Source organism: Schistocerca gregaria, chromosome 11, assembly GCF_023897955.1.
Source record: "Schistocerca gregaria isolate iqSchGreg1 chromosome 11, iqSchGreg1.2, whole genome shotgun sequence".
Lineage (NCBI taxonomy): Eukaryota > Metazoa > Arthropoda > Insecta > Orthoptera > Acrididae > Schistocerca > Schistocerca gregaria.
In genome coordinates this window covers 127,103,089-127,108,659 of record NC_064930.1, presented here as the reverse complement: position 1 = coordinate 127,108,659, position 5,571 = coordinate 127,103,089, and the positions used below count along the sequence as shown (strand labels likewise).

The 5,571-nt window shown below is 42.6% G+C and overlaps 1 non-coding gene across 1 annotated transcript; it reads left to right on the top strand.

Moving 5' to 3' along the window:
- The first annotated feature begins 4,522 nt into the window (after nt 1-4,522).
- Nucleotides 4,523-4,597, top strand: Trnat-ugu (transfer RNA threonine (anticodon UGU)). Its single transcript has one exon. It is a non-coding gene; the product is annotated as a tRNA-Thr (tRNA).
- Nucleotides 4,598-5,571: the final 974 nt, after the last annotated feature.

Genomic DNA, 5,571 nt, shown 5'->3' with positions numbered 1-5,571 from the left:
TCAAACAAAGATTAAACAATTTTTACTTTCTCAGTTTCTTGATAAATGGAATCAAAATGTCAAATTAAATACCCTTATGATGACCTGCAGCCGTTCAGAACGAAATTAGAATTATATTAATACCGTCAACTGCTCACGTGTGTCGATATATATCAACGGCGACAGGTGACAATGTGTGCACGTCTGGGACTCGAACCCGGGATCTCCTGCTTACATGGCAGGTGCTCTGCCCATCTGAGCCACCGAGGGCACAGACGATAGTGTGACTGCAGGTACTATCTCGCGCACGCCTCCCGCGAGACTCACATTCTCACCTTGCATGTCCACACACTACATTCGTAGTGTCCCACACCGACACACTCATTACTCGTGGAACACATTCTTACCAAGTCCAGTTCGGGGAATACGTGTGCATCTTCACAGAAGAAGGTCATGGCTGGTATTGCCAGAACCATATACTTATATTGATATGGACATGTCTTCCACGAGGAATGAGTGTGTTGGAGTGGGACTCTACGACTGTAGTGTATGGACATTCAAGGTGAGAATGTGAGTCTCGCAGGAGGCGTGCGCGAGATAGTCCCTGCAGTCGAACCATACACTGTGTCCTCTGTGTCTCAGATGGATAGAGCGTCTGTCATTTTAGCAAGAGATCCCGGGTTCGAGTCCCGGTCGCGGCACACATTTTTACTTGTCTACGTTGATATTTATCAACGCCCGCGAGCAACTGACGGTATTAATATAATTCTAATTTCTTTAAATTAAATAGTCAAATAAAACTTTGTCCGATCTTCGCTGCTGGCGAGTGCTTCTATACTACAGAAAACTGGCAATATTATCCTACTGATTATAGTTTTTAGAAGCTCTGCTCAAAAATTATATTGTAATCGGTTATCACAGCACTATGCAGGCATTACGTATAGTCCAGCGATAAAGAGTGAAAACTGCGGCAGGAGAACTCTCTTTTTCGTTTTAATTTCTCTGTTTTTAAGGGCTAAAAGCAGATAACGGCATACTACGTAGACACAGCAGCAGATCAGGCACTTTCTACTTTTATCCAGAACTATGAATGATTTGTTAAATTTTAACTTTTTTCCTTGTATGATGTCGCAAGTCGACCAAATCTAACTTTGTTCTTCACTCGTACCGCATATCGTAAAATACTTCCAGACTTCCAGATGGTGCCATTCTATGTTACAACTGACGTTCGACAACAGCGAGAAACTGTGTCCAGTCTCGCGCTCTGCTTGTATAACAGGCACAGTATTGTCTCGGCAATGTTGGACCAATCCATTTGTTGCTCGTTTCTATCAGCAGTGTTATTAAAGTGGCATACATAACTTTTCCCATTTTTTTCTGTAATAACGCCGTATTTCAGTGCTATGGAAATCTTACGAATAAAAATTACTCGTCTTTTTTTAAAAAGGTTTATTTGAAAACTAAAAATTTTACTACGACATCTGTGGCTAATTGATATATCTGTTTTTACGTGGTTATCAGGAAAAAATGAAAAGATACTTGTTATAACCGAGAGCAAACAAATACTGAAAGACATCGGTTATTCAGAACTAAAATACCCATGTCGTTTTAACTGATCGGTTTTTCTATCTATAAACTGCAGTGTCGCCATAGAAAAGTGTGTCGCTCCATCAATGTCCATAGCAACTTTGAGATATGTGTTTATGCGCAATATCGGCAAATGGAAACACGAAGAGGTAATAAGCACCTGAGCGATAGAATTTATTTCACAGTCAGAAAAGTCGAGTGACAGGCAAGACTGAATCACTGTAATAGAAATTATATGGAAAGCTGTGTAAAGGAAAATTTCCAGTTCTTTCGTGGATTCCAAAATTGAAGCAAATTCCGGGACACCAAGGTGACATAGTCTTATACGGATAGTATTCCATGACTAACGTAATTGGCCCATATACTGTACTGGTATACGGATAATATTACACGACTAACGTAATTTACCTGAAATAATTTACAAACATGTTACTGTAACATTCGCTACTACTCATTACGCTAATTCACCTTCAGCCATTAAGCGCTAATCTCAGTTATGATACGTGCGCCAAACAAAAATTTATCAACCTAGTAACTCAAGACAACTACAAACGATCATTGTGTGCAAAATAAATAGAACACTTCATAAGAAGAACATGACGGGTTTGAATCATTCCCACCGCAAAGGATGAAAAATTCAGGCTCGCACACAAGACCACTTGATAAGTAACCAGAAATTCAGATTAGTTGTAGCTTCGGTGACAATCGCCTTTTTTACATTTTCCCCGTAAACTAGATAATTATGAAACGTAAGCAACTACTGTAAAATATCTGCGGCAACGGCCTTGCCGCGGAGGTTGCATCGGTTCACGTGGGATCACCGAAGTTAAGTGCGTTGTCGGGCGTTGAAGGCACTTGGATGGGTGATCATCCAGGCCGCCATGCGCTCTTGCCATTTCTCGGGGTGCACTCAGCCTCATGATGCCAATCGAGGAGCTACTCGGCCCAATAGTAGCGGCTCCGGTCAAAAAATACCAACATAACGACCGGGAGAGCAGTGTGCTGACCCCCGCCCCTCCTGTTCGCATCCTCCACGGATGATGACACGGCGGTCGGATGGTGCTGTCCCAGTAGGTCACTCGTGGCCTGAAGACGGAGTGCTTACAAAGCAAACTACTCTCCAGTGGATGGTCGTACTACTGAGACCTTGATGCCTGGCATCAATAACAGATGGCAGCACAAGAGGTTGGCTTACGCCTACTGCCGAATTTTGCGATCTGTCGTAAGCCTGCGTAAGCACGTAGGGCCTTCCGTCTTAAGTGCAAGCATATCCATTGCGTTTTCTGTCACGCGACTTGAGTGGAATATTTCATTATTTCTGAAATTTTATAGAAATGTTTTTCGTTGTATATCCTCACCATCGGTACTGAATTTACTGTAAAATTACTTGCTCACTTTTCGGAACTTCCGTTCATAGTAAATCGATACTATTTGAAGCCGTGGTAGACACGAGTCTAGTGTGCTTCACCTTCAGCACCTTCTGTGTCAGTCTCGGTTAATATGTCGCTGATTTCACAACGAACAGTTCGTTGTCTACTGAGTATACTGTCTGTTGCACGACACTATCCCTCCCACGCTGCTAAATGTAGGTCGTCGGCAAAATATGACTGCAGTGGAACAAGGGCGTCTGCAGAAATTTCCCCAGGAGGTGGTGGTGGCATTGGTAGTGGTGTGTGTGTGTGTGTGTGTGTGTGTGTGTGTGTGTGTGTGTGTGGAGGACTATTACTATGAAACTCACACAGTCCAGACCGCCAAGGAAAATAAACCTTGAGATTTGGAAAGAGTGTTGATCTTATACCGCTTATACTGCATATTTCGAAATTCCACCTCTAAGGGGGATACACAGGAAATGAAAGGATTTTTGAAACATGTAGCTATTAAGGTAATTTTGAAGCTAGGCAGACGAAAATTTGTATCTGGTTTCTAGGTCAGAAATAAAGAAATATGTGTTCCAGTATTATTGGGAATTTAACCTCTATGAGGTGAAATAGTAGGTGAACATTTTATCTTGAGATAAAAAATTATGGAAGGACTATGAAAGTATTTTTAAGGCTACATCTACGAAAATTGGTATTTGACTTCAAGGCTACAAATAAGAAAATACGTGTTTCGGTGTTTTTGGAAGTTCAACCCCTAAGGGGATGAAATAGAGTGAGCTGGTGCGTTTCTGGCGCCAGTTTCCGTCGATCGATGTTTCGATCTTTGAGTCGCGGTCCAGAGGACACTGCTCCCTAAGCGACTGTAGTAGTTCTCTGTGCAGCCCAACATCGGGCTTGCCACGCTTACACTGGACACAGTTGCCAACAAATCGCCTGCCATCGCGATATAGGTTGGGCCAAAACATGTATTCCTGAGCTCGTTTCAAGGTCTTGAAGAACCCCAAATGAGTCCTCCCTCGGGCATGGTTGTGTGTGTGTTGTCCTTAGCATAGGTTACTGTAAGTAGTGTGCAAACATACGGACTGATGGTTCAAATGGCTCTGAGCACTTTGGGACTTAACATCTGAGGTCATCAGTTTCCTAGAACTTAGAACGACTTAAACGTAACTAAATTAAGGACATCACACACATCCATGCTCGAGGCAGGATTTGAACCTGCGACCGTAGCGGTCGCGTGGCTCCCGACTGAAGTGCCTACAACCGCTCGGCCACATCGGCCGGTCTATCACGTATTCTAGAAGAGCTGCACGGTCGTCAGTGGCGCCTGTTCTTTCTAGAACAGTTACTATCTTCATATCTATGGTTAAACGTCACCCAGCCATTGACCTTCGTCTGTGCGAATGCGCACAGGCTACCGGAAATCTTACGGGAATCGTCACCTTAGTGTGAGCCAGTAATGAGTGGATGGACAAATACCTATTAAGTACATTACGTAATCGGATTGTGGGCGGTTCGGGGTGTGAGTCTCACGGGAAGCGTGCGAGGGATAAATTCCTGCAGTCGTGCTGTTCATGTGTGCCCTCGATGGCTCAGATGGATTGAGCGTCTGCCTTGTAAGCAGGAGATTCTGGGTTCGAGTCCCAGTAGGGGCACACTTTTCAGCTGTCCCCATCGAAGTATATCAACAACACCTGTCGGCAGCTGAGGGTTTCAATTAATTATCAGTTGTGAAGGTGATTCGATGAACCCTTTGCCAGGCACTTAAATGTGTTTTGCAGGGTATCCATATAGATGTAGATGATAACTCGTCCCGTGTCGCACGTGCTCAAAATGATTCATACTGCAGAATGCATGCAAACATACTCACCGAAAATACGGACGAATATCAAGTGCAGGCTGCCGAGTGCTGCATATCCAGCTTAGACAGATCGGCTTTTCCTGCCAAGAAGAACAGGAAGTTGCTGTCTAGGAACAATCAGAGGTAGAGGAAGGGTTGATAAATACTCCTTGACTTGCAGACTAAACGTAAATAACGAAAATACATTTTTGGTAAAAATTGGTCAAAACATAATCGTTTGCCTTCCGTATTGGATTAGCTGTTTTGAATATTGAAAATCTGACTTCAGATTCGTTTTCAGCGACATTAAGAATATATGTGTAACACTCAGTTCATGCAAATCGAAGTAATAATATAACTAAATGTTTTCCCTAAACTTTGAACACTTTTTTTTTCGAGTAACGATTTTCTCAGAACGGCATGCAGCATAAATTAAAAGTGGTTCGATCTCTTAACTTCTACCTCTGACCCCTAAAAGTAAACACTTTTCTTAGGAACTTATAGCTATAATATGACATTTGTTAATATTAACTAATTTTTGTGTAGGCATAAGGAGTGAAACAAACCCCTCAAAATCGAACTCAAAGTTCGAATTAGCACTGTATCGTTAAATTTAAGGTTGTTTCATTGCGGTTAGGTATGCGCTCCCATTAATTTTATGTATTATCGACTGATGTTATCCATTTTCAAGTTCAGAGAAATAATGTAGTATCAACTGATGTTACCCATTTTTGAATTCAGGTAACATCTGAGGTGCCACACTGCACGCACTCTGCGTACTCCAGTCTC